Source organism: Dendroctonus ponderosae, unplaced genomic scaffold, assembly GCF_020466585.1.
Source record: "Dendroctonus ponderosae isolate FM_Combo_2020 unplaced genomic scaffold, Dpon_F_20191213v2 Dpon_F_20191213_3, whole genome shotgun sequence".
Classification (NCBI taxonomy): domain Eukaryota; kingdom Metazoa; phylum Arthropoda; class Insecta; order Coleoptera; family Curculionidae; genus Dendroctonus; species Dendroctonus ponderosae.
This window is the reverse complement of record NW_026018508.1, coordinates 7,222,242-7,232,196: the sequence shown is the minus strand read 5'-3', so window position 1 is coordinate 7,232,196 and position 9,955 is coordinate 7,222,242. Positions and strand designations below refer to the sequence as shown.

At 33.2% G+C, this 9,955-nt stretch overlaps 1 protein-coding gene across 2 annotated transcripts in view; it reads left to right on the top strand.

Moving 5' to 3' along the window:
• The window catches only part of LOC109534014 (probable serine/threonine-protein kinase ndrD), a 75,020-nt gene that overhangs the window by 6,924 nt on the left and 58,141 nt on the right, over nt 1–9,955 (top strand). The window lies entirely within an intron of this gene.

Here is a 9,955-nt window from a genome sequence, read left to right as displayed (position 1 = left end):
CGTGAAAAACTTTCGTTGGACGAATTTTCTTGTAAACTTCATATTTACTGAGATATCGCACTTTGACGCACTAATGAGCAACCCTGTATATAGTGAAAAAACTCTTCTTGAACCAGAAAATATCTTAGGTAAATAATTTCTTATCATTATCTGTGATCTTGTCATACCATTTAAATTAACATTAAAAAAATTAATTTTTGGAAGAAACTTAAGCAATTATTACCCAAACTACTTGGCACAAAATTCAGGAAAACTCCCAAAAACTGAAATAAAAGCTAGTTTTCCGAGTGTCTGCAGAAAAATTAGGCATTCAATCAACTAAAATTATCAAAAACCTGTTGTCATTTTAATCAGGGATAATAAGAAAAACGATGCAATTTAGATACATTTTCGTTGCTTACTCCTTACACGTGTTGATGTTTGGGCCTGAGTGTTATTTAAGGAACATTTTTGGGTCAAAATATAAAAAGTCCAGGGAAAAAATTGGAGCGGTGCAGATATTATTATTTTTAAGCTAGTTCTTGATACGGAGATCTTTCTAAAATTCGGTATCAATGAAAATCTCTACAAAACTGGTTTATGCAGGTTTTCATTAAAATTAAAAAACTTTTATTGTACAATTTTAATTAGTACTTGGATTAAATTTTAATAAGTTTAGCTTTTAAAATTCGACTGGTTTAAATCAAATACCCCGTATATCATTGGATAATTCCAAACCGAACTTAATTCTACATAGAAAACGTTTTTTCAACTTTTAAAGTTAGAAACTGTTTTATTTTAAATTCCAATTGCAACTGTTAAATTACAAACCTTTTCACGACATTAAAATAAAAGAAATAAAAACATTTAAGAAAGTAAGACATCAATTTCCACAAACATATTCATTAATGTATAATGCACCATTTTCTTTTCCGTTATGCCAAACGTGTATTTTTAGCGCTTTTGAACAAATCTATAATTAATTGTGGATTATTCCCTCATGATTTGCAAAGCCTCTCTTACTATACGGTTCGGGGTTCCGGAAGCAAATGTTCCCTCCGGGACTAATGAATATCATAAGATCTTTTGAGTCAATGGGTTTTTTTGGCTTTTTTCACCATTGCATCCAGTTCTAAGAACATTCGTGCACATTTTAGCCTATAGAGTATGTTCAGTAGCAACAAAGTTAACGCGGACTTGAAATCTGTATATGAAACTCTTTTTTCAATATAAGGCAAGGTGATTTTATTTTGTAGCTAACAACCATTTTTCGGTGAGAGTTGAACTTTTGTACTCACAATAACAAAACAATTCATAATCGAGTAAGCTAATAAACTTATCGCAGTTTTTTACGGTCGTTCACGTGACAAGACCAAAATAATTAAACAACGCGTCTTCTAATTATGTTAAACATTTAAGTTTTTTTTATAGAATATTCTGTATATTCTTGTGTTTCTGTTCTTTTCTAATTGTATGATTGTATGTGCTTAAATTTATCATGATAGCCGTCAAGCAATACAGACTATTTTATGACCTAGGATGTTTCAAAATTATATTTTTACCAAAGAACGCTCATGCTTCTTTCCTAAGTTTGTTAGTAGTAGACAATTTATTGTAAAACGATGTGAACAATACCAATGCGTTTCAACTTCCGGATCTTTGATTATAGTATATGCAGATTTATTGTTCGTTTCTCAGAAATGAACATGTTGGCGAAACTTCCTTATACGGAAACATTTCATGTTATTTGTTCAACGCGTGATATTTGATTTTATTCTAGATTGTGTACGTTTCCATGTCACAACTATCTTCATGCAATAATGTAGTTAGTTTCAGTTTACGTAGAAGTACAGTTTATGTAGAACTGAAAATCGATTCGAACGTTTTGACGCATCTGGAAAATTAATGGTTTTAGAGGCAAACCAAAATCAACGTTTGAAAGAGAATACATTCATTGTAGAGAAATTAACTAAAGTGTACAGGTGAAACTAAGAGGCAAATTATCAAATAACATATTAATGTGATTGTGAATTCGTCGCTCTCACCTGAGAATAATTCAATAATATAAAAAACTGTATTTCAACGTGAAATGATTAGGTACATGCGTTTGCCGCATGTTTGAACAAAATCTGTTACTTACAATTTTTTTAAAGTTTGCAAGTTGTGTTACACTCACGTCATTTTCAATGCTTACATGTGTTAATGTTTGGGCCTGAGTTTTATCGTTAAGGAACATTTTTGAGCGAAAATGTGAAAAATCCACGGAAAAATGTTATAAAGTGGTACAGATATTGCTCTTCTTTAACTGGTACGTGATGCGGAAAAATATTATTTTTGTATCTATTTCATCAGTTCTCATACTCGTTTCGTGTCAATGTGTTGTGACTATCATAGAATGTCTGATGATGCCTAAGGTCGAAATCATGGCAGTGCATATGTGATATATACGATATACGATACATTAACTGAGGTCTGTTTGAGGCCAATTGACTATTTCTTCGAAATATTTTCCTGTACTCTCGAATAAGTGAGCCCCAATAACTCCTAATGCTTCTAAAAAAATAAACTAACGTGTTTATGAAGTTTTATATCCGTTTTAAAAATGCAAACACCCACATACAAAATTTTGTTGGAGGCGCGTCAAATATTGGCTTTTGTGATGCATATTCCCACTAAAACATACCTTTGCAATCATTAATTCGACATGAAATCAATTGTAAATATTATCGATCTTTCGTTATTCTATCGGTCCATAAGTTGTTTAAATTTTTGATCAATTGAAGTTTATATTTATTTAGTTAATATCAACAAAGTCCATAAATATTGAACGTGCTTGGTTCGATAAGTAAATACAATGTTTACTTGAGCACGAAATGCAAACCAGTGTCAGTAGCCCGAGGCTAAGAATAGTTTTTTTCTGCAAATATTTCCCTGTTTGCTACTGAATTTAATTTTTATATTTCCGGCGTTTGAGTCTTTGATACCAATATTTTACAATTTGAAATTATCAAAACCAACCTTATAAACAATGCAGAAGCAACCTAGACACCAGACCGTTTATCTGACCATTATAATATTTTAAACTGTAGTTAATTGTTGCTAATAATTTTCTTAACAATTATACACAGTCAGACTATGAAGGCTTTCACAGCCGGTCAAATCACATTTAGGAATGTTTTCCGGGCTTTGAAGCCGTGGTTTATGGGAATTTCTTCCTGACGTTTCGTCCACAACTGCGGTGGACATTATCAAAGGCGATCAGGCAGTGGGCGAAGTGATCTCCCGTGCTTACCGACGAAGACTTAGTCGGTAATTTCCCATCGCCTTTGATAATGTTCACCGCGGTTGTGGACGAAACGTCAGGAAGAAATTCCCATGGACCACGGCTTCAAAGCCCCGGAAAACATTTCTAAATGTAATTATACACAGTGTTTGTAATGTAAATTCATTTTTTAGAAAGGCCGTGTTCTCGCGAATCTGTAAAGTAGATTCCAGGGTGTGAACAGATTCATTTAACTTCTCTGTAGATAGTCGGATCTATTTAGTCTCTTTTGCAGTTTAAGTTGCATTTTCGGCAGCGTTATACATATAAATGCATTTTCGGCAGCGTTATACATATTAAGTTTTGAAGAGTACAATTTATCCCAAATTAAATAAAACTATTATGTTGACATGTTACATTTATAGAAACGTTTTTTTTTCAAATAGAAAATTGAACTATTTAATCGCATTAAGGAAACGTCCAAGTACCTCAAAACTCAACACTTAAAAAAGTCATGCAACTTAATGCAATTTTTAAAAAACACCATGTACAAATATATATTATTGCAATTCAGACACTTCACTCTCTGCGCCGTATTTGCTGAAACTATCTAAGCGTTTCCAGTAAATCGTATATTAGAAATATATATGTAGATACAAAATTACTTTTGTTATTACCTCCAGTACGGAATGCATCGATTTACTAACCACCAAAGTACCTATGGCAGTATTTTTGAATCATATATGACACGTAAGTGGATCAACATCATGTCTGGAGGCCTGGCTCGCTTGCGTTCATTAGATTTCTATATTTAAATGTTCACTAAATTAGCCGTCTCAAAATAGGATTGATAATTTATTGGATTTTGTTATACCTAAATGAATATTACATAAATCTAATAATGAAAAGTGATACAAAAGTAGATGTAAGTTGAAATCGGGACTATTAATTTGATTTGATTGATTTAGCATATCCGTTCCGATTTTAGTTTGGTTCAGGCGCTTCATTCAGTCTTATAGGGATAAAAAAAAGTCAAAATCATTTTATATTTAGATACTTAATTCTATTGTTACCTTTCCTGACTCATGTAATCATAGGTGCCAAAATCGAAATTACATAAATTGGCAGACCAAGTTGCTTGGTACTTACTCAGAACAAAATTAATATCACTCCCTGTTCTTCGATATTTGCAAATTTACCAAAATCACAACCATTTTCGAGAGTCACCATTATAATTTTATTCGAAATAAATATGCTCTGAGCGAATATTGTCGAAAATCAAATAAATTAAATTCGATCATTTGATCATTATACCAAATGTATCTGGCTACTATCCAATATAAGACTAATAATAATAAGTTATATTAAATTTTATTGACACGTACAAGATTTGCCAGAGTTGTTTGCCCTAAAAAGGTAGACTTCAGACTGATATACTGAAAAAATGAAGTTGCACATTGAATACACTTTTGAAACTTGAAATAGCTTTTACGTAAGCCGGAACTAAGCTAAGTAGACCCGGATCTGCTGTGGAGCATAGATGCATGGTGGCATTTGAAAATGAACAATAGGGAAAACACATATGTTAAAAAACCCTTAAAAGTGTTTTGACCATATCAAGGTGGACCCAAATGACACAGTTTTTAAAGCGGCTGCTCTGCCCTCTGAACCCTCAGGGGCAACCGCAAAACATTGATTTCATCCGTGGGGTCGAGCGATACTGCCTTTGAGAAATTTGTTTCTATTATGTGCCTTTCAGACTCTGTGGGCTTCACAGATAAATCAGAGGCTTGTCAAAATAAAATGTTGTTTTCTGAACACAAAAAGGGTAAATTAAACGAAGATATTAAAGTAGTTGCCCAAATTACCGACTGTTATGTCCTAAACGAAAATATAGCCCGTTCTCAAAATTTTTTTACCATTTCAAGTGTTACTAGGGGAAGCTCGACATTTCAGAATAATTTTCTTCCGAAGATCTTCAATAGAGTCAGGTTGGCTTTTAAATAATGCACATTTTAGGTGGCCCCAAATAAACATAGTGGAGTGAGATCTGGGGATTTACTGATTTGGAGAGTCGTTATCCAGTCACTCTCATACATAGTTCACAAAATGGAGCGAAACACCGACTTTTTCTAAATTCAGGAAGTTTGCATCTAAGCTACCTCTGATTTTCTATCACACGAATTATGAATGGAATCAGTATTCATCTATGGTGGCTAAATGGCCGTTTCTAACATTTCTTCACAGATTTCGCCAGTTAAGTTCCCATGCCAGCCAACACATTATTTTTTTCTGTGTATTATTTATGATCTCTTTATGAGGATTTACGTCGCACCAATAGCAAAAGTTTTCCTTGTGGTCACTTAAATTAAATATAGATTCCTCACTAGAACATGTTTTTTTACTAAATAAGACTTCAAATATTTCGAAAGTCATGTTCTCGCAAAATTCAATTCGACGATCTGCATCGCCATCAGAAAGTTCCTGCATAATTTCTTGTAAGAGTGAAATTTGTAAAGGTTTAACGCTTTTGTTAGTGAAAAACGCGATAGTCTGGAACATGTTATAGCGTGCAATCTGATCCAGTAACTACACATTTTGCATCTAGTTCTTGAATATAAATACTTATGTACGACATTTCTTTCGAGATGTTTTCTATTAAAAGCCGTTGACGCCTTCAAGTCGCAGTTATGGATTAAATTACTTAAATCAAGTAAATTCTTTTGACGCACTCGCCATTTAGCAAAGCAATAAACTTTGGATAATGAGACAAATGAGACTTCACTCGACCATCTTCTCATCTAATTTTTTCTGCGGTTGCCCCTAAGGCTCAGGGTTTAAAGCCACCTCTATAAGAGACTCCGAGGCGTTTTTAAATATGTTTTGCTTCATCGCATTTGTGCAAATCCTTTACTATTTATAGTTTTCCTCAGTTAAATGCCAATATTTGCGCTAGAAACTGTATAATGTCCAAAGCGTTTTCGTCTAAAGAAAAAAATGGCAACTCAGTGCTATAAAGAAACCAACTATTTAAAAAATAACAGATACCTATTGCATTGGCCGAGAAAAAGACTAGATATTATATTATCACCGGGCAGAAAAGGCGATAGGGATCGATAGCCCTTTCGTAATTCGAATATACAGGGTGTCCCATAAGTACATGATCAAAAGGGTACGGCGATATTCTTTGGATCAAAAGAAGACGATCTGACCTAACTTTTATTAACAAAAAATGTCTGGCTCCTTTGCTATTGATGGTCAAATTATTTTGGTAAAACTCGCTGTAAATTTGTTCTTATGGAGAACTCATATTTAAAAAACATACTGCCGATATAAAAAAAAATTTGAAAAATCCTCAATAGCAGAGGAACCAGACATTTTTTGTAAATAAAAGTTAGGTCAGATCGTTTTCTTTTGATGTAAAGAATCTCGCAGTATCCTTTTGATCGTGGGCTTACGGGACCCCCTGTATATATTTACTACTACTACTGCGATATTATTTCAGAATACAATTTTGTAGAAAATACAGGACGATTGAAAATGTGTGGCATTCCTTTCAATAGGTTACTTTAGGTTTGGGGGGGGGTTAAGTTTCAGTTTGCCTTCCGGGGGGACACTTTATGTTGATCAAGTTTCCAGCATAATAAACCAGTGCACTACAAGTACATTGATTGTTTTGAAAAAGGAAAAATTCACTGGGAAGCGTATTTCAAAAAGCGTCCTTGTTTGGTCTCTTACACAGAGCCAAAATGCCTTACACAAAATGTGCGTGAAGACGTACATACTTAGATCTTCTCCAAAGACTCGAGAACAATGCGTAAATAAATCCCCCTCGATTTCCAACTAAAATGGGAAAACATGATTAAGTATCTATAATTCTATTTTAATCTGTAATAAATCATTAAAAAGTTGTTTTATTAAACTTAGGTTTTTATTCGAACAATAAAAAAACACAGTTCTACTACAAAACTAACGATTAAAAAATATAAAATGTGTACTTTAATTGTATGTAATTATGTACCATTAAATATATGTATGTAATAATCTTACAATTAAGTTAAGTGCTTTGGTGTTTTGATGTCTTTTTTCCAACGGTTGATTTAAATTGATATTTAAAGAATGTTATGGATCATTTTCTGAATTTTATCTTCATGTTAATTGGTCGGCCAGATTGCACTTTGCCACCTGGAATATAGTATATTTCTTCTTCGGGCGATAGCAGTCGATTACACCTCTATTTTGCCGGCTCGTCGTTGCAGTCTTTTATCAGACATAAAAATCCTAATTTGTGCCGCTGTTTGTTGATTTTCTAAAACTTTAACAACTTGGAAATGTTCTTCATATCACTTCCACTGTCCGTTTTTAAGAACTATAGTTACGCGTGCAAAATCTTCGCTGATTTTAATTATTTTGTCAATTTAATCTAAGTACCTATTTGTTGATTTGGAAGTAGACTTGTTCTTCATTGAACATCGAAGATATTTCGTTTGAGATACTTTTTGCTTGGACGTTTCACCCAAGAATAAATGTGAAATGTCCATTTCTGCTGTTTCCCAAGTCCTTTTCGATCGAAATCATTTGGAAAATAACAATTGCGGTTTTAAAAATGACCCCGTATTTATCTTCTATGGCTCACATGTGCTTGCAAGATCGGCCTCTACTTCCATTTGGCTAAGAACTTTTACAATCGATGGTTTAGTATTCTTGTTTTTAAAAACTTTGAACATGGAAACATAACATAAATATAACATATATTGCCTTCTACGTCTTGAGGCGTGATAAATATTGTCGTTTACAAAAGATACTCCAGGGCAAGATTGAAGGACGCCGAAGGTCCGCTACTGGACTCTCCCATCGCAGAGGACAGAACAGCAGAGCACATGAAAGAAGAATTGTTAACATGATTAGGAGATTAAAAGTTGTTAAGTAACATTTCCATGAGCACCAGATTTACTGCAAAAACAAGATTTAGTTAAAAATTAAGATTTATTTCAAATCTTCAATGTTACACATTCACTTTCATTAGTTTCCCAAAGTACAGTGGTTTTAATATTTTTCAGCAAATAGGGAACATTGCAAAATAGCTGAAAGACATAGATACCTATTAGGTATATTTCAAATTTCATGCAGAATTCGAAAATAAAACAATAAAAAAATTTCCGTTAAATATATTAATGTCAATCATCGGAAAACATCTTTTGCACCAATAGGGTAAAGTAAGTTTACGCTTAAGCAAAGTATTGCTTGTTTTAAGGCAAGTTTGAAACTGGTAGTATGAGTTATAAAAATTGCAGTAGATACACAAAATAGTAGTTTTCGATACAAGATAGATCCCACAAGATTGTGGGAATGTCGAAAAAACTGACCGATTGACACCCTCGACTTTGTCTCGGGTGGCAAACGGCGTCGTCGTGCGTAAAACGGATTTTCGTCCTCGTATCAAACCATATTTTTTATTCGAATGAAAGACATAACACGAATCATCAGTTACAATAAAACAGAATAACCAAAAATAGAAAGCATCAACTTCATATTTTAAATTTGATGTCAATGCCATTTTTGAAATTGTCACGTTTTGACGTTTGAAATTGTAAGTACACTTTAAATTATGATCAATAGTTGTCGATAAACCTACGAAATTAATTACAAAGCACGTCGGTTTCTTTTTAGTGCAAATACTTTAAAAAATATAATGACAGTGACACACGTTCAATTTGACACATTTACTTTTGTGCGCAATGTGCTTCAAAGTAAAACAAATGAACCGTAAAGAAAAGTGCTTCTTTACTATCATGGCTTCTGATCGAAAAATGGTAGTGTTTAATTCAATCGAATACGTTTACGATACAAGGGCGAAAAGTGTCGTTTTTCGAACGGTGACGGGGTTTTACACCTGAGACGAAGTCGAGGGTGTCAATCCGCCAGGAAAACTACTATTTTCATTTTTTCTAACTGAAGACCTTGTATATTTTTTATTTATAATTCTCGTGTCAATTTCAATTACTTTCAGTTATGTAAAATATTATCGAAAACTTTTATTGCGCTTCAGCGACATCAGCATTTATCTGATGCTGACAAATTGGAAATTTTGCCGTAATCTATTAACGACTCAATTTTTTGATTAACTTCTGTATCGAGCGATCTACTATTTAGGAGTACATACTATTAAGCCTGTTCTAACACCAATCAACTTGTTAAATAAAAGTGGTATGATTTGTTGAATAAGTGTGATACCAAAACGTGATAGGGTGTTTTTGTTGTAAGTATTTACAAAAGTGCTAAATGCGATAAATATTTGTCTAGTATATCTTTGTACCATATGAAATATCGGAAATATTGCTAAATATAAACGCTTTTTAAGCGTGCATCATAATTAAATCTGGTTTTCTCCCTTATATTTCACGATCATGCATGCAAAATGGTTGCAAACCACAAACATTTCGTAAAAGTTGAAAAATCTACGTGAATTTAAGGATCAGATATTTAGTTTTGGGCACAACGCAACCAAAAGTCACATGATAATCAATTGAAAACTGATTTGCGAAATTAAATAAAAACTACATCTTGATTATTAAGGCAAATAACACTTTCAGGTGTGGAGGAATTGGCAAATTCCAAGTTCAAGATCGCCGTCACTGACATCTTTTGAGCCAAATTTTCAAATGTTGTTACTTTATTATTATTCGCCTTTCACGTGCGCTTTTAGTTATTTTC